The 19,601-nt window shown below is 39.3% G+C and overlaps 1 long non-coding RNA gene across 1 annotated transcript in view; it reads right to left on the bottom strand.

Annotated features, from left to right (window-relative positions):
* LOC117367542 overlaps positions 1-19,601 on the bottom strand; it is an 86,820-nt gene that overhangs the window by 53,480 nt on the left and 13,739 nt on the right. The window contains exon 2 of the long non-coding RNA XR_004540789.1: positions 13,037-13,148. This is a non-coding gene — a long non-coding RNA (uncharacterized LOC117367542). The remainder of the gene's footprint in view (positions 1-13,036; positions 13,149-19,601) is intronic.

Raw genomic sequence — 19,601 nt, 5'->3', positions numbered from 1 at the left:
GTCCTCAGGGATCACCTGGCCAGTTGGGTTTTCAGGATATCCTCATTCATATTCATTATGGATATCCTGAAAACCCGACTGGCCAGGTGATCCCTGAGGACTGGGTTGAATACCACTGCTCTAGAGAATTAGGGGGTTAATAATAAGTATGTTACTGTCCTAACTTCTGTTGTCTGAAAATGTTCCCATCCCTAGTCTCTCTTTCATTAAATCCTATTGCATAATGCCCTTAACCCATCACACAACCGATATTAAAATCATACATCTTCATTAAATTCCTCATGTCCCAAATACTGATTTCCATCCAACCTCGCCAATAATCCCCTCAATCGCCACACAGCTAATCTGCAAATCCATACATACCCAAAAATAAGCAGACCATCAATATTTCTACTTATAAAAATGATCAGTGTTGTCTAGAAAGGTGCACCTATAGTTTCTCAAAACGGGGTGGAACTGTCCCTTTGGCACAATAGTTGATGTGCAGCACTTCGGAAACTGCCACCCTTTAATCCTGGTATGGGTGATGCCATCAAGGGGTTTTCTAGCATGCCTCTATCTTTTCCCACCATTCAGCACTTACTTGCTCAGGTTTCTCAAACCAGCATTAGGCAGCCGATATTACTTCACAGGGGTAAGAATGGAAAACTGGCAGTTATAGAGATATCCTTATTTTGTTTTCTTCCTACATGCTAATTTTGGTGAATTGCTGTCCTTTTTATTATGTCTAAGGATTGATTGACAGAAGTACATCTATTTTAAATAATTATTTCCAATGTTCCATTTGCTGTAAAGTATAAAAAGATTTCCTTTTTTCATGATGATAGACGCTCTATACAGTAGGATCATTCAAAGCAAATCAATGCTAGTCCATTAGCAACTCATCCAGGGATATATTGAAGTCTCTATGCACGCCTTATGTCCTATTCATCAGCAATTATTTCAATTAACCATGAAAAAATTTCAATTACACTAGGAAAATCCACACGGTGAAAGAATGGCACAGGAAAAATTATCTACCAAAGTAGTCTTAGGGGAAGAAACATGGTTGTAAAGGAAATGATCCAAAACAAATAGATGCAAGGCAGCTTATTGAATTAGTCTAATGTAGAAATTGTAATAGAGTCTCACTGTCAGAAAAAAACCTGATTCTTCAATAAATTATATGCTTGTTAAATCTACTTCTTCTAGAAAAAAAAACGGGGATACAGCTTATTGTTTTCTTTGTAAGACCATAAAACATATGAGTTAATGGATGTAAGACATTATTATTAGTAACATTGGTTTCCAGCAACATGTGGTGGGGCATTTTTCATAGGACAACTAAGTCCTATTGAAGACACTCAAAAATTACCGGTGATAATCAAACTATATCCCATATATCGAAAATGGCCAATAGAAACGTCCAGCAAAAGTGCATCCAAAATCCAAGTTACTGTTTGTTATAAAACATTTCCACATCTTTGGAAATACTATGTAAAATGGCCGTCCTCTAACTGACTATGGCAAGATGATGTCCCCGCAGTGTCCTATACATGTGTGTGTATATATCTCAATACACATGGGAAAATGCCTCTGTGGAAGTGAGGAGATAGCAATAGACAGAGAGAAAGAGAGGTGAGCAGGAGAGAGAGAGAGAGAGAGTGGGGCAGAGAGTAGAGATGTCCCTAAGGAGGGAGCCCAATTATTTATTTATTTCATTAAAAAATATATAGCCCGCAGCATCCCACAATTCTGCACAGGTTACATAAGAACACACATAATAAAATGATGACCAACACACAATTTATCACAAAAAACATATAACACAATATAATTTCTATAAAATTCTCACTCAACTACTACTATCTATACCTTTTTAACAGGAGGAATATAATGAGAAGGCACCCCCCCTCCCCTTTGAGGGCATGTGCAACACCCTGTACCTGTGAGGACCATAGTCTAACCATCCAGGACCCTCCTTTATAACCAATGCACAGAGGCAGAGTGTAAATGCAATAGATTGAACTGCTCATGTCTTCACTAAGGAGAAAAAAAAAAACCAACAATATTGTGCAAAGCACTATCAAGTTTCTTCATTTCCTGCATATAGCCTGTCGGCTTCTGGTATGTTGTGCATATCCTCTTCGGTAAATACAGACGCAAAAAATGTGTTCAGTTTGTCGGCGATTGCTTTGTCCTCCTATAGCACTCCCTTTATTCCATGGTCATCCAAAGGTCCCACCGCTTCCTTCGCAGGTCGTTTCCCCTTAATATATCGAAAGAACGGCTTGAAATTTTTCACCTCCTTGGCTATTTTTTCCTCGTAGTCTCTTTTGACCCCTTTTACTGCCTTATGGCACCTGCGTTGATGTTGTTTGTGCTTATTCCAGTTTTCATCCGTTCTTGAACTTTTCCATTCCTTAAATGAGGTTTTCTTGTCTCTGATCGCTTCCTTCACCTCAACAGTGAGTCACACCGGTTCCTTGTTTTTTTTTCCTCTTGGATCCCTTGTTGATATGCAGTATATATAGATTTTGCGCCTCGGTGACTGTGTCCTTAAAAAGGGACCAAGCTTGCTCTAGCATTTTTTAAGTGTTATCCTCTTCTCAGTCTTCTTCCCCAACATGAGTCTCATCCCTTTCAGGAAGTTCAGTACCGTGGCCATCGTTCTGGACCAATGTTTCGCGCCTGCGTCCAGGTCGAAGTGGATCATGTTGTGATCTCTGTTTCCCAGTGTCCCTTCTACTTCTACACCTTGTGCTGATCCTCGCAGTCCATTTAGAATTGCATTTCCTCTTGTATTTTCCTTGACAAGTTGTTCCAGGAAGCAGTTATCTACAGCATCCAGGAACTTGGCCTCCCTAGTGCAGCCAGAGTGCTTAGGTTCTAGTCTATCCCAGGATAGTTGAAGTCGCCCATGGTAATTGCGTTGCCTCCCTTGCAGTTTCATTTAAGACGTTTATGTGATGCCTATAAGGCAATTCTTTAAAGAATGTCTAACTATTTGGATATGTCTATACTCGCTGAGTGGCACTGAGAACGATTCTCTATAGTACATCTATGCATTATGGAATCACACTCAGCATTTTCCCGCTGGACGTCTAAACAATGCCTAATTTTCAGATGTCCTTTACAGAATTTGGCCCTTTATGCCTACATGGTCATCCAAGCCCTCCCTTGTGACAGTTTTTGGATGTTTTTCTCTTTTGAAAATGAGCTCTATAGTGTTATGCTGAAAAAGAGTGGTATCTTAAAATCCCCCCAACCAACCAACCTGAGCATATTATATGAACTGCTTAGATTGCTGGCTAGATAAATACATCTTATGTTGAAACATGGTTAGCAATATTATGGGGTGTGATTTTGATTTACCTGGGCACCACTCAGATATTCAATATTGTCCATAAAACAATCACATATATCAGAATTAACTTATAGCTTATTGAAAATTATTCAAATAAGTTTATCCAATTTTTTGCTTTTAATTCCTAATTTCTACTCACTTGTAAAGTACCGATGTCTGTTTTAATTACTCCTATGTTAAGCAATTCCCTAACCCCTCTTTGTCCTGTTTGTTTTGATTAGATTGTAAGCTCGGATTGTCTTTTAATGTTTAATTGTGACAGGCCAGTAGGAGGAAGCCTTAGCAGCAGATAGAAGCAGCTAATCTGCATAAGATCCTACAAAAGCCTCTGGGAGCTGTCCACGTAAAGTAGGGTGCTGAAAAGGAGAGCTCCAGCATGGAGAACTAAAAAGAATAGGAGCTCATTTGTGAGTTAGGCTACACTCAAGAGAAGGAATGCCAGCTTCAGCCTAACCCTTGGTTGGTAAACCTAATAGACTAGCCTACCGGCTACAACTTCGAGTCAAAGGGGGAAGGGGGCTCAAGCTTGACGACCGGCAGAGGGCATGGTGGAGAATGTGTGAGTTACCAGGAGAGTGAGTAACTGTGAGAGTCCTCATGGAGAGCAGTTGAAGGACCAGGGAGTGGAAAAGTTTGAGCAACTGGAACGAGACCTCAGGGTATGCTTTTGGGGAAAAAAGACAACGGAGGGACTGGGAGAGTCCTCAGGACATGAGTCTAGGAAAAGATGACTGAGCAACTAGGAGTAGGTCTGGAAGAAGTTGTAGTTGGAGGGCCCAGTAGTGCTTGGAGTTCAGGGGGAGCTCAAGTTTAATAATCAGCAGAGGGACCAGTAAAGAGTGTTCAGGACCTGTGGGGACCCAGAGAGAAGACGGGATCCACAAGCAGCTAGAACATCTGGAAGAGTTTGAGGTCCAAGGTTGATGGGGACTGGCAGAAGGGCTGGCAGAGAGATTGGTAAAAGGTACTGGAAGCTGCCCAAAGTCCCAGAGGGCCAATGAAGGGTTGGAGGGACCATAAGAAGAATAAGGGTCAGGGAGGTCCTGGTGGAGACCAAGAAGTGTCTGGAGGGACCTGGTCATGTATTTTAGAAGTGTATGAATGACTTGGGTGTTTGTTGTTTTAGCAGAGCCTGCAGAAGTTAAGAAGGATGGAAGACCAGAAATGCCTGGGGATGGAAAAATGATGGATATTGACTGCTTGGCCTGATCACATTAATGTACAGTGCTGATTTTTAATAGGAGTAAAATGATAATTACTTATATTTTAAGGTCCAATTTATCCAAGTAACTCCACTGACTATCCTACAATTGATACTTAATACTAATCATTTCAAATGCTTTACAATATATACACCACATTATACAGTATACAAGAAACAGGCCCTGCTCTACAGAGCTTATAATCTAGTAAAAATATAAGTCATGTCAAACAAAAGATTCTAGGAGAATAGACAGATGCATCTAGATATATATTGGATGATTTATTTTTATTCATTTTGTGACTAAATTGCTATATTGGTTTTCTTTATTAACATAGTCTATATGGGTATCTAATATCTGCCATATGACTATTGTTTCTGCAGGTTTTATAACATAATAATGTTTTTCTCTATGAAAAAAAACCCCCACATTCCGGAATCTTGGTAAAATGAAATGAAAGTGCAGAAAGCAAAGTTAAAATACTTTGACAGCAGGTGGTAGAGTGCCATTTGCTAAAAAGTCAGGGTTTTACACAGCTGAAAATAATAGAAACCCATGGGAAACCAGAACATCCATCCATTGCAGAGGTTGACAAATGGCAACTTTTTACCCTCAGGTACAACTGTGAGCCACAATGGGTGACTGAATTATACTTTAGTTCGTCTTGTAGCCTGAATCAGATGTGTGAAAAAGCACAACTTTCAGAATCTGAAATAGTTTTAGGACAATGTTAAATAAAGAATGAGGCATCCATCCATTTTATAATGGCAACCTGTGGTAAGAGATTTCTGAAACCCTTTGACGTCCAGTTTTCCTATCAGGTTACAAAGTAAGAGAACTCTGCTAACCTTATCCAAGCTACTTCTGCTCCACGATTGAAGATCATTAACTTCTTCTTACATACTAAAGTGCAAAGTGACTTTGCAAAAGTGCTTTTCATATGAAAAATAGTACGAGAAAAAAAAAATGCATGGAAGCAAATCAAAGTTCAGACATTTTGTTCTATTGTTTATTCAAAATCCATTACGTACACATTAATGTAAATTTTGCATTAATGAGCTACTGCAAAACAAAACCATGCAAAACATCTCTGTAATGCAAAAAAAAAAAGAAAAACAGATGAAAATCAAGTCATCAGCCCACTGGACTACCAGGAAGATCAGAGAACCTGGCCAGAGGGCCTGCTAGTTTTCACCAACTATTGCAAAAAGGGGCATTCAAACATTTGCACATATTGCCACAGACATTTAGCTTAGGATGCAAAGAGCCAAGAGCTCATGTGCATCTGTTAATTAAATATTGTAGGAACAGGTTCAAACCTGAAACAGTTTTGTGGGTTAGAACATATGGCCTAGGATTTAATGGAATGAACAATGGAACAAACTGTTTCAACCATTTGCAAAGGGAACAAACAGAAGGGTTGTTTTACTAAGCTGCAGTAAAATTTGGGCTTAAAGGGGTTCACTTGGGATTTTCCAGCCTGCAAAGCCCAGATTAAATGCATCATTTTCTAGAATAAACTTATGGGAAGCTTCAGCCTTTGATATTCTTACTAAGTAGTGCTATTGGAGAAAGGGGGATGTGGTCCCTTTCCACAAAAGTGGAAGTAAGGTCCTACAGGCCAGTAAGTCTGACGTCTGTGATAAGTAGCTTAATGGAAATCCTTTTTAAAACAGAGATAGAGACATTTTTGGAATCCAGTGGATTACAGGACCTGAGACAACATGGACCCGAGGCAGATCTTGTCAGACAAATCTGATCATTTCTTTCCCTGGATAGAGGGAGTGCGCTAGATGTAGTGCAGCCCTAGAGTGAAGAACTAGGTCAGGAACTGGTTGAGTGGAAGGCGACAGCGGGTAGTGGTCAAGAGATGTTACCAGTGGTGCGCCTCAAGGTTCAGTTCTTGGGCCTGTTCATTTTAACATTTTCGAAAGCAATATTGCTGAAGGGCTGACAGGACAAGATTTGCCTCTTTGTGGATGAGGAAGAAAAATAAGAAAAAATCCAATGACCATCCACTTATACAAACTGGAGAGCTAAATTTACTGAACCTTCTGGGCAAAACAGCAGAATGCATCCAATTTAGAGTTAAGCCACATTGACCAGAGACAAGCATGAACCAGCCCAGGAGAAAACTTCTTAAGAATGAATCCTAATTATGATTTCCCCACATCTTCCATGGCCCCAAGAACAGAGAAGCATAATACTGACCCACCCTACTGTAGCCTCTCAGATTAAACACAACTTATTGCTATGCATCCTATGCCAGCTAGAACTTTTTGTATTGAATTTTAGACAACAGTATCAACATAGAACAATATAAAAATAGCCCTCTACCCATTATAACATCCGGAAAGACAGGTATCTAGTTTATTCAGCAGAATGACACTAGAAATCCATCAATCTCCAAACCCTTCAAAAATGAATTAAGTTACACTTTTTTTTACTGTAGATACTTCATCGTACTTCTATACTAAACAAACAATATTCTACCTTACAGTCTCAGATAATACAGAACTATTTTTCCATTCAATTAAAATATGTTGTATTGTTAACCCCATTAATATATCGAACAACTTTGCTTCAGATTTATGCAAGATTTGGGGTAAATTCCAGACCGCAAGAGTATGAACTTATAAGTAAGTGGTTCCTTAAAATGAAAAATATTTTCAATTTTTATCCACACTAATCCCAAAATATTGCAAGTATATAACATAAGTTTAAAAGTTCCTACCTTTACAAGACAGGACCAACACTTAATATTCCCACCCCTTGACAACTTAGACACTTTATACGTACATAGAATAAAGAGTTGGTCTGCAGACCCTTGTCCAAAAGAGCATCCATTCCTCCATATCATGCTCCCATATATGCTCCAAAGTTACACATCCAGAAACAGTCTTGAACGTAAACTTTCTATACACTGAGGTTGCCTTTTTTTCTGTCCATACAATCCATCACAGAAATCTCCTTTCTGCACCAATGCAAAGAATAACCAGCTTTTCAGTATCAGAAAAACATGAGTTAAATTTCACTCGTACATCCTTAAAAGCTCAATGAAATACTTCGGCCCTTCTCCCATTGGGCTTTTAAGGCAAAAATGATTCATGGGCGTCAAAGAGATAAATAGAACTCCAAGTATAATTGCTTTGTGTACAGCTTAGCATTCTTTACATCTCCTTATCAGATATGTTCTTTTTCAAGAACATGTTACTGCAAAAACACAGGAATTTGTTGAATAGTTCATTACAAAATCCTAAATGAAAGAGGGAACATAATTTTCTGTGCACTGATGGAAGATATGATCTTTTAGGTAAGTAAATAGCGGAGTGTTGCCTAGGCTTGAAATATTTATTAGGCATCTAATTGGTATTCTTTCACAGTATCCCCCAGCTTAATACAAAAGTCTGGTCAGTAAGAAAAAAATTGCAAATTCCAGCAATACTTAAAATATGGATGTCATTTAGCATATAAAAGACATTTTCTGTTCTTTGTCCTGTAGGCGATAGGAAATATTTAATATGTGAGTATTTCCTTCCATGAGAAGATTTTATGCAGTACTGCTCTTTCAGAATATGCTTCTTACGGTACCTCAAACTGTACTATTTAGGATTCTGGATGAGGGCCCTTTCCAGCTACAGCGTTGGGCTTTCTAGTCTGTAAAATTCAAATACCTTGCAAAATAATTGAATGCATGAATAATTATCGTGTGGGACAATCCCAATGGAGATATTTATATATTGCAGAACAGGAATGCAAAAACCATAATAATAATAATAATTATTATTGATAGACAAGCACTCCAGATCCAGATCCACCTTCCCCTTCCACTCTCAAAACTAAAAGGGAATGTATGTGAGAGGAAACGTAGATATCTTTTTAGAATACATGTTGGTAAAACTCGACCAAAGCAGAGACCAAAAAAAAATGGAAACATGCAGATGTTAGAAGATGAAGGTTGAAATGGTCCATCCAGTCCAGGGATCTCAAAGTCCCTCCTCGAGGGCCGCAATCCAGTCGTGTTTTCAGGATTTCCCCAATGAATATGCATTGAAAGCAGTGCATGCACATAGATCTCATGCATATTCATTGAGGAAATCCTGAAAACCCGAATGGATTGCGGCCCTCAAGGAGGGACTTTGAGACCCCTGATCCAGTCTGCCCAGTAAGGTGTTTAGGGTTATATCTGCTACTTCATGCAACCCCCCCCCCCCCCCATAATGCTTTGATCTCTCTGTAGCTTACCCCCTCCCCCATACTTTTTATTTTAAGTTGAGGCTCTCAAAGCTTGGTTTCCATCCTTTTGCCTTTAACCCATTCCTTTGTGAATTCCATTACAGTTTTTCTCTCTTCCACATCCTCTTGAATGGAATTCCAAGTATTCACCATAGTTTTATTTTTTATGAAAACAGCATCCTGTAGCTTCATATCATGACATATAGTTCTACAGTTCCCTTTGCTTTGGAAACTGTTTGCTTATTGTGCATTAATATCTTTCAAGTATATAAACCTCTCTAATATATTTCCTCTGGCCCTCCTTTTTTCTAGAGCAGTGTTTCCCAAGTCAATCCTGAATTATCCCTTTGCCAGTCAGGTTTTCAGGATATCCACAATGAATATACTTGAAAGCAGTTTGCATATAATGGAGACAATGAATGCAAACGAAGTTCTTGCATATTTACTGTGGCTGTCCTGAAAACCTGACTGGCAAGGGAGTACTCTAGAATTAACTTGGGAAACACTATTCTAGAGTATACTGTATATTGTTTGACATGTACTGTGTATATGTATATTTGTATGCAAAAGTTTCGGCACCTCCGATTTTACTGGAAGTCATTTTCAAAAGTTGAGCTGCAATTTCACAAGAAAAATAATCAAGTCAAAATTGGCATACTGTGTACAGATATGAAAACTATGCATATTTCCTCTTTTGCAACAGAAATGCATGCCCTACTGTACAGTATAAACTCTAGACATATCAATTTATATTTGCTCTAAGGCACATACCATTTAACTATTCCTAAGGACCTAGATTTTGGAGGAATGATAGGCACTGCAATAGTGCTTAGCTCTCTGACACTGAAAACCACCTCAAAATTGCGACACTGGGGGTAAGGGAGGGTGAAAAGAGGAGACTGAGAGGGGACATGATCGAAACATTCAAGATACTGAAGGGAATTGACTTAGTAGAGACAGAGAGATTGTTCATTCTCTCCAAGGTGAAGAGAACCAGAGGGTACTCGCTTAAGTTAGAAAGGAATAGATTCCGTACAAACGTAAAGAAGTTCTTCACTCAGAGAGTGGTAGAAATCTGAAACGCTCTTCTGGAGGCTGTTATAGGGGACAAGGTTGGATAAGTTCCTACTGGAACAGTATAGAAAATTGAATGAATAAAACAAATCCTGAACGTAAGACTTTTGAAATAAAAAAAAGATTGCATATTCTCATTTTGTTTGGTTTTGCTGAACTTTTTTTACTATGCATTCAAGTGGATTAATGGAGTAACCTTATACCTTTAGAATGAATCTCAGACCCGAAGTATGTGCAGACGGTAAATTTCCATTGCTTAATTCTGGTGACCAAAGACAACTTCAAAAGGAAAAGGCAATCTCTCCCAGACCACTGAGTTTATTGCATTCATCAAGGTTCCTCTTGTTAAATCAGCTAAATAAGAGTTTCTTATTATCAGGTAATCCTAGTAATGAGAATGTCAACTCCACACAAAGCGCACCAAATGGAGAAGATTCCTTCTGGAAAAGTCTTTAATTAACAATTGCTCTGTGTCACACTTTGAGCTATATGATGGAATCTGAACCATGGCGAGATTATTTGCTTTTTCTAGCTAGCACAGAAGGGATTTTAATGACTGCAAAACATTGCCCCTTTTCAACATGACTTGAACACATTGGTGCTGGTTCCATCCATCAGTCTTGAAATCTGGGTAATTGTATCAGGACAGGTTAGGTTAATAAATTGTCTTCTTTAATGATAAAATGAACTACATTAAAAGAAAACTTTCCCCCATTAAATAAGGTCAATTTATCACAGCAGTCTCCAAAAATGGAAGGTGTGAGAGCCTTATCCAAAAGCCATCATTAAAGCCTCATCAATAAACAATGCTACAAAATACTGCTTGTTGTATTCGACAGTCACTGGCTTCACACGACCGCATTAATCTTCCTATCCATGCTTTTATTTCCTTTACACATGTGTTGACGTTGAATATACAGTAACAGGGCCTGGACTCAAGAATGGCAATGTGCAACTGCAGCTTCAACAGTTTGTAACACAATTGCCTGTAATGTGTTACAGTGTGAATATACGGGGGGGAGTAGCAGTAATTTTATAAGGTAGAGACAAGCAAAGAAAGTCCAACAGGACAAAAACCCACGGGTATAAAAGCACACAAAAAAGAGTGGGAACGGACAATGAACACGCCATGTAGGATAACTGATATAAAAGAGTCTTGTTTATTCCAAAAAAGGACCTGACCCAGCACTGTGTTTTGGCAAATCAAAACGCCTGCATCCAACAAAAAGGCGAGCGCTAAAAAAAAAGTGTTCATTGTCCGTTCCCACTGTTTTTTGTGTGTATTTCTATGTGGAATACAACATGTTCTGCTCGGAAATGACCATTTAGCAAATTACTTGGGGGTCTTTGGATAAGTTTCTCTGACCCAACCAGGGATCTTTCCAGAGGCAGAGAATGAACCGAACCTGCTTGCTTTGTAAACTGGCACATTTGGGTGTGGTTTAGTACAGGTATAGTTGGGGTTTTTGACTTAAACATAGGGCTCCTTTTACAAAGGTGCGATAGCGTTTTTAACGCACGTACAAGATTAGCCAAAAAATTACTGCTTGCTTAAAAGGAGACAGTAGTGGCTAGCACACTTTTGTAAAAGGAGCCCATAGAAACATGATGGCAGATAAAGGCAAATGGCCCATCCAGTCTATCCACCTCAGCATCCACTATCTCCTCCTCTCCCTAAGAGATCTTACATAAACATAAATATGGGGCCATTTTTAAAATGGGTGTAACTGATACGAATTTCTATTGCTTATTGATAAATTATCCTTCTGTCATTTTGTTTTACATTTGGATAAGACTCTGCTGATCAAAGGGAAAATCCCCAGGTTTGTAATGTAGAATAGCAACGTCGGTGTCCAGATTAATTTTTATTCTTTCCAACCCGATACAAATTAGAAGAAATAAATCCTGCCTGTCTATTTGTCTGTCCTTCCATCTGTCTATGTGGGGCTAAATAACTTTCTGAAAATTCAGCATGGAGGAGGGTGTGGGAGGGACAATGAAAAAAAACTCACCACTTTGAACAACAGTCAAATTGGACTACAGTACTCCCCCGATATTCGCGAGGGTTCCGTTCCAGGAACCCCCGCAAATCTTGAAAAACCGCAAATATGGTTTTTCACAGGGGAGACTAGAGAGGGCAGCGGGAGAGGCAGGAAAGAGCAGCTGGAGCGGCGGCGAGTGCAGGAAATCACTCGCTGTATGCTCCGACCGCCTTTTCCTGCACTAAGTTGGGAGCTTACCAAACAGGAGCTGCGTGTCAAAGCATGCACAGGTGCTCAAGGCCAAGGCAAGAGGCAAGATCTTCATTGCAAAACACTCGCGTTACTTGCAAAACGAGGTTTGACTGTGTGTGTGTGTATATATATATATATGAGTGTGTTTTATCAAAGGGTACTGGGTGGGCCACATATATGTGACCTACCCAGAAGGGAATAGACTCTGTACAAACATAAGGAAGTTCTTCTTCACCCAGAGAGTGGTAGAAAACTGGAACGCTCTTCCAGAGGCTGTTATAGGGGAAAACACCCTCCAGGGATTCAAGACAAGGTTAGACAAGTTCCTGCTGAACCAGAACGTACGCAGGTAAGGCTAGACTCAAATAGGGCACTGGTTTTTGACCTAAGGGCCGCTGTGGGAGCGGACTGCTAGGCACGATGGACCAGTGATCTGACCCAGCAGCGGCAATTCTTATGTTCTTAGAACTGAAGGCATATCCTTCTGTATACACATATTATATATGCCATTTCTATGAGTCTATACTTGGAATGTTGTTTATAAGACCTCCACTGAAATAATGATTGAATATACTCTTACTTGACTGGGCTACTCTTGCATTCTCTCAATCAGAGAACATTTTTCCTTAACCTTTTTATAGTCTGCAGCCTACATTAAAAAGAGTAGATCAACATGAAATCTCTTTCCAGCCAAAGTTGTCTGAAATAGAATTCCAGACGCATCATGGTTCCCCATGATGTCAGAATCATTCATCATCATGCTCAGAATGAGCCTTTAGAAAAGTGTAGTCTTCGGATTTAATTCACAAGTTCCAGAACAACGCTGCATATATTTTTGATAATGTCAATAACATGTTATGGGATTTCAAAACCTTCAAAATACTTCTGGCAGTAGAGTAGATTCTCTTATTACAATATGTTGCTTAGTAATGCACAAATCTTACTTCAGATACACACAGCTGTTTGCTTCATTGCAATGGCAGCTTCTCTTTTGGCGTTAGTAAATGGCATCCTTCTAGCATTGTTGATAGTTCTTGTGTGTTCCATCCACCCCCACTGCAATTAAAAGGGAAAGGAAGAATAGTCTTTTGGATATTTATGGCAAAAGAAAAGAGACCAAAGAGAAAGCACTACAGATTAGACTTAATGATCTGCACCTGGATACAATCACAATTTGGAACCCAACGATCAAACATTTTGGAATAAAAATTACATTGGCTGCACAGCTGGAGTAAAATGTCATCTCATGCAGCAAACGGAAAGGCATCCATAATATGCAAATCAACTATGGCTGGGTTTTCCGATATATCAAGACTTAATTTTAAAAGATAAGATTGAACAGAGTAGGGGCAAGGATAAAGCCCTGAGGTATTTATTTATTTAGAAAGTGTATTTACGACTTTATATCAAAGCAGTGTACAAAATAAACATTCACAATAGCTTAACAGATTACACACTTGTCAAACAGAATACAGCCAATATTGTTCAAGTTCAAGTTCACTTTATTTTTGATGAATCGCCTATTTAAAACATTCTAAGCGATGTACAATTAAAAACAGATTATAAGAGAACATATAGTCATATTAGTAATACATTAATAACAGCTAAATAAATATTTGTTAAATAATTACATAAAACAGAAAAAATCTCTATATATAATGTTAAAAACAAACATGGAAAGGGGGGAAAAAGTTACAAAATTTTTCTCTTGATGGAGGAAAAAAGACATATATTAAGGGAAAAAACAAAGGGAGGGGAAGAAAACAGAAAAAGAGGGAAAAAAAAAAAAAGGAGAGATTAATTAATCGATAAAGGCATCATTGAATAAGAAAGTTTTTTAAAAGAGCCAAGATCTCTATCCTATTGCAGGGTTATCTAGATTGAATACCTACTTAGTGTTACAAGTTCCATTCCAATAACACATATAAATTAACTGAAATCAAGTTACAATAAGATACAATTAAAAAAACCAGTCTTATATAAGTACTAGCTGGGTAGTATGGTGAGAGGTTGATGACATGTGAGATTTGGAAGGCACATTTTCAATATAGCGTCTAAAACCTACAACCCTATGACCCAGTATCCCTAACACATACCTCAGCCCACTGGTTGTCCATAACTAAATACTGCATCTTCAAAGGCCTAGTACTAGGATATAAATCCCTCCACAACATGGTATGCAGATACTTCTCACATAAATTTCCCCCCTACACCCCAAGAGTGAAACATGCCTGCAGATACTCCCTGGACAGACTGGAAACGATCCTACTCCCACTTCCTACCAAACCTAGGGAGCAACCTACCTCCCTACATCAGATCCCTAGAGGGTCTTCTAAGCTTCCAGAAAGCTATAAAAACCTACATGTTTCCTTAACCTCTCCCCTCAACATAATCCTTGGAAAAGCACGATAATCTGCTAGGCCCTGGAATCTCAGATATAAATTATACTGCAACTCTGTAATGTTGTATAGTCTTATCACCATGTATGATTGCACTATAACTGTAGGCTTGTATTGTCATATCATTCCGTAAAATAAGATGTCTCTACGTGTTTCTATCTAAGAATATTCTTAGGTGAAGACGAATTGTATTACTCTGTAACCTGCTCTTTGGGGAGAATGGAATATTAAATCAAATAAATAAATCCAAGTTAATATGTTTTCTGGAACATGCACAAAAATCCAATAACAAACATGAGCATTTTGAAAACATCCATCTTTTTATTTCAAAAATGGCTATTTCTCTGATGTGTTTGTCCTCAGTGTGTCTATCTTTTTGATCCATTAAAAAAAGTCCAAAAGAAAAGCACACAAAACAACCCAACAGAACAGTGGTCACCATAGAAGGCACTGCAGTGAAATTCCCAGGTACACATCTCATCAAACCCCCTTATATTGTATGGTGAGCTCTCTAAAACCTACGGCACAGAATTTCTTCACTCTCTAAACTACCTTTCCCTTGGGTTTTTGCATGACCCTGCATTTTTTTAGCATTAAATCTTAGCTTCCAAATTTCAGACCACTGCGTTCTCCATTGACCACTACATTCTGTAGCCTTCCACTTAACCAGTTCCTAACCCAGTCTATCACTTTGGAACTCATACCGAGGGCGCTCAGTTTATTTATTAGACGTCTGTTTGAAGCGCTGTCAAAGGCTAAAATCTAATTACTCCACAACTAGCGCACATCCTCTATCCAATTCTCTGGTCACCCAGTCAAAGAAATTGATCAAATTTGTCTGACAAGACCTGCCTGTAGTGAATCCATGTTGGCTCAGGTCCTGTAATCCACAGGATTCCAGAAACATCACTATTCTCTATTTTAAAAGTGTTCCTATGAATTTACTTACCACAGAAGTCAGACTTACTGGCCTGTAATTCACTACATCTTCCTTACTTCCACTTCTGTTGAGAGGGACCACATCCGCCCTTCTCCAATCCTCCGGTACCACTCCTGACTCTAGAGAAGCATTGAAAAGGTCAACCAGTTCCTTCAGTACCCTCAGATGTCCACTATGCAGCCCCATCACTTTGTCTAGCTTCTCATGAGCACAATCTTCTGAAAATCGATCAGGGTCTCCATCCATGGTTCTGCTCTCGTTGCCTCAGCTACTACTGCTAATCATTTTTTATAGCTCCACTAGACGTACATCAAAACAAAGAAGAGACAGCCTCTGCTGGAAAGAGCTTACAATCTAGTCAAGACAGACAAACTGGAGAAGAAGGTGCATTCAATTCTGCAGATGATACAAAACTCTGTAATAGGGTAGACACCTCAGAGGGTATGGATAACATGAGGAAGGATTAGAGAAGCTTGAAGAATAGTCCAGAAATTGGCAACTAAGTATTAAAGCCAAAAGATGCAGTGCAGTTACTTGTGTAAATTACAACTAGTGCTAATTAACATCTAATTAATCTAGTAATCTACATTCACAACTGCCTCTATTCTATATATTGTGCACACAACTTTGCATGCTAGTCTGTAATTGGGGTGAACAAGTTTGTAGGCACCTAACTTGATAGGCGTGATTCCAAGCAGCCTACCTAAAAATGGGCATGGCTAGGAGCGCATCATGGGTGTGTTTTGGAGTTAGGCGCCTAACTTAAGTGCAGGCACACCTTTGGATGCCTAGGGCCGCTTAGGCAAACCTGTTTTATAGAATCGTGCTTAGTTCCTCGTTAGTCAGCACCAAATTTTAGGCGACATATATAGAATCGAGGTATTAGGTCGTATTATCCATGCAGGTCAATAATGGAATAATTTCTTCTATTCCTGCTGACATGCATCCCCTTCTTTGTTTTGTCTCTGTCGCCTGTTTAATTCTGAAAGCCTGACGTTTGCATGACTAATGATGTTCGGGTGACTTATCTTCAGGTGGCCGCAATGGGACTCTCCTTCATCAATGTTTTACAACATTGATTTGGCTTATCGTTACTTTCTGCTTTTCTGTTTTGCTGCAACTTTTGCTTCCGTCTTAGGCTTTGCCTCCGATCTCCCAGCTGTTGCGTCTAGTCTGGTGCATTTATAAATGTAGCAGATGCAATAAGAGAGCTGAATGTAACTTTTTATATGAAAAAATATTTAGGCATAAATAAAAATAATAAATCCTGCAGTATATCAGAGGAAAAAAATAACATTTCAACCATTATGTTCTGTGTCCATTGATTTGATTTCCCTTACTCTAAATACAGCACTGAACTAAAGAGTCCTAATTTTCTGTGTCTGTTTCCAGTGAAGCATTGAATAAAAGATGTGGCACAGACGAGTGATTAAGGACCATCTAGAAGAATTTCCAATTTAGCTTTTTCAGGTCAGCGACCTTGAGAGAAGTGTTACAGGCCACAAGACTAGACTTCTTGTCCTCCAACAGGATAATAAATGAGTGAACAAATTTTAAATCAGTGGAAGTGAGACGCTGCGTTATAGATGTATTGGACTGAAAAAAAGTGATACTTTTTGGTCAATGTATTTATTTGGACATTTTGGGCTCCTTTTCCTAAGGTGCGCCACATTGCCGCACGCGCTAGACCTTAACACTAGCATTGAGCTGGCGTTAGTTCTAGAAGCGTAGCGCAAGGTAATTTTCTGCGTCCGCTAAAAACACTAGCGCACCTTAGGAAAAGGAGCCCTTTATGTACCGCTTATGTCAATAAGGGTCATAATGCATTAGAAGTCAATGGCAAGTATTATTTTAGTTTAAGATACTATATAATAACAGATCTCACACTTCATTATTCCTACAAAATATCAGCAGGAGGCTAGTTTTAGTTTTCTGTACAAGTAGCTTTTGATCACTAAGTTGATGCCCAATGCTCTTTAATCAGCCTGGTTTCCTCCTCCCACCAAAGCTTCCCCTTTGAACAATCCTTCCGAAAGGTGATTTGGGCCATTATCCTGAAGCTTTATAACATAGAATTCCAAACATAACCCTTGCCTCAAGAGGAAGCCAGTGAAGAGCTCTATAAGATTGTGGAATGTGCTCCGATTTCTTCAGCAGCATTCTAATCTATTTAGAATAATCCAAGATGCTGAGCACCAAAGACCGGACCAACAATTTGAATGACGATGGATCAAAATAAGCTCTAATTGCCCACAATTTCCATAATATGAAGAGACACTTTTAACCGTCACATTGCTGAATATCTTCATAGACTGTATGATCTAAATCAGTGGTTCCCAAACCTGTCCTGGGGGACCCCCCCAGCCAGTCAGGTTTTCAAGATATCCCTAATGAATATGCATGAGAGAGATTTGCATATAATGGAAGTGACAGGTATGCAAATCTCTCTCGTGCATATTCATTAGGGATATCTTGAAAACCTGACTGGCTGGGGGTCCTCCAGGACAGGTTTGGGAACCACTGTGTTATACCATATAATGTCAATTGATGGGGCAACAAAAAAAAAAAACCTAAGGGGTGTTTTTACTAATGGCTCCTTTTACAAAGGTGCGCTAAGTGTTTTAGCGTGCACTAGCCAAAAACCTACCGCCTGCTCAAAAGGAGGCAGTAGCGGCTAGCATGCGCGGCAATTTAGCGCCCACTATTCCGCGCGTTAAAAGACTTAGCGCGGCTTTGTAAAAGGAGCCCTAAGGTATGGTAGCCGTTTTTGCACGTGCTAAATATTAGTCACTGTGCTGAGATCCTGACCTCTATTGTTTAACTGAAAGGCAACTAAAGAAAAGAGCAGTTTCTAATTGCCTAACTGAAAAGACCTTTGCAAAAATGATGTTCTGTAGCTTCATTTTAAACTAATGTTAAACACTAAACAAAGACTTTTCCTCAACTGCTATCTATGCCCTAATCTGATCTTATTTTATGCTCTGAAATACTAATCTAGATTAAAACACTTTTTATATAAAAACCCTAACAGAGACTCTATAGGCTAAACTATTGCCTAAACTGACTTTGCTGAAAAAGTAAAAGAGAAGGACGGTGAAATTACCCACTTTTCCCAAGTTTGAATGCCAGCAGACAAAACTCTTCAAGATATTGGAAGTAATTCCTATAACATATCCACCGGTTGAGGGTGAGGACTGATATATTATATTGAAGAGAAGCTACAAAGAAAGCTGGTGTGCATTGCCTCTATCTTGCACACAGGCATCCTACTTGGTGACTGCTTTAGATAGCGTCCCATTGGAAAAATGCTGGATTCTGCTACTGACATGCAAGATGGAAGAAGTGCCTTTAACCATTGAGCCACATCAGCTTTCTGCTCTGTGAGTCTCCTGATGCTACATCACCCGAACACATTCAGGCCATCCCAAATTACAACATAATGGCGCAGCCCCTATCTACCTGGTTAACAGACTCCATAGCTACGTACAAACAGCTTAATTTTCCTTCTGTACAGGGTTGCAAAAGCAAGAAATTTCTTAACTACACTTTAGCATTTCAGGCAGCTTCCCATGAAAAAGAATTTCGTTCATTGTTGCTCACAGCTTATTCTTATAAACCCTTTAGAAAACAGTTGAAGATCTATCTTTTCTCTAAATACTTGACTACTTAATTCATTTTATTCCATGGATCATGTTTACTGTAGAACTTATGGCAACACGGTTAATAAGTACAATGTTATGTTATGTAAATGTTCAGAAAGAGCCTTGGTGGTTTCGAATCCACTGCAAACCCTCCTGGTACTTTCACACCCTCTTTTTGTTCTCATTTACATTTGGACTCTGTCATTTCCAGGGTCCAGAACTGAGGTGGCTCAGAGAATCTTGGCGAGAATAGGAGCCAGAAGCTCAAGGCTCCGCAGAGATCAGCGGCAGGCTCTTTCGACACCGGCAACGGGATGTCCCATGGGTTGGTGCTGCATGTCAGTGTCCGCTCGAGGTAAGGGTTTGGGGGTGAAGCCGGTTCCCGTGGATGGGGTGGGGGCTTGCATATCGAGTCAACTCTTGGTTTGCGAGTCAAAGTTTGCAGGAGTGTTTTGCTCGTCTTGCAAAACACTCGCAAACCGAGGTTTGACTGTATTTTCAAAATGTTGTTTCGTTTTTAAAGCTTTGA

Source organism: Geotrypetes seraphini, chromosome 10 (genome assembly GCF_902459505.1).
Source record: "Geotrypetes seraphini chromosome 10, aGeoSer1.1, whole genome shotgun sequence".
Lineage (NCBI taxonomy): Eukaryota > Metazoa > Chordata > Amphibia > Gymnophiona > Dermophiidae > Geotrypetes > Geotrypetes seraphini.
The sequence above is the reverse complement of the archived record's forward strand: the minus strand, read 5'-3'. Positions and strand labels throughout refer to the sequence as shown.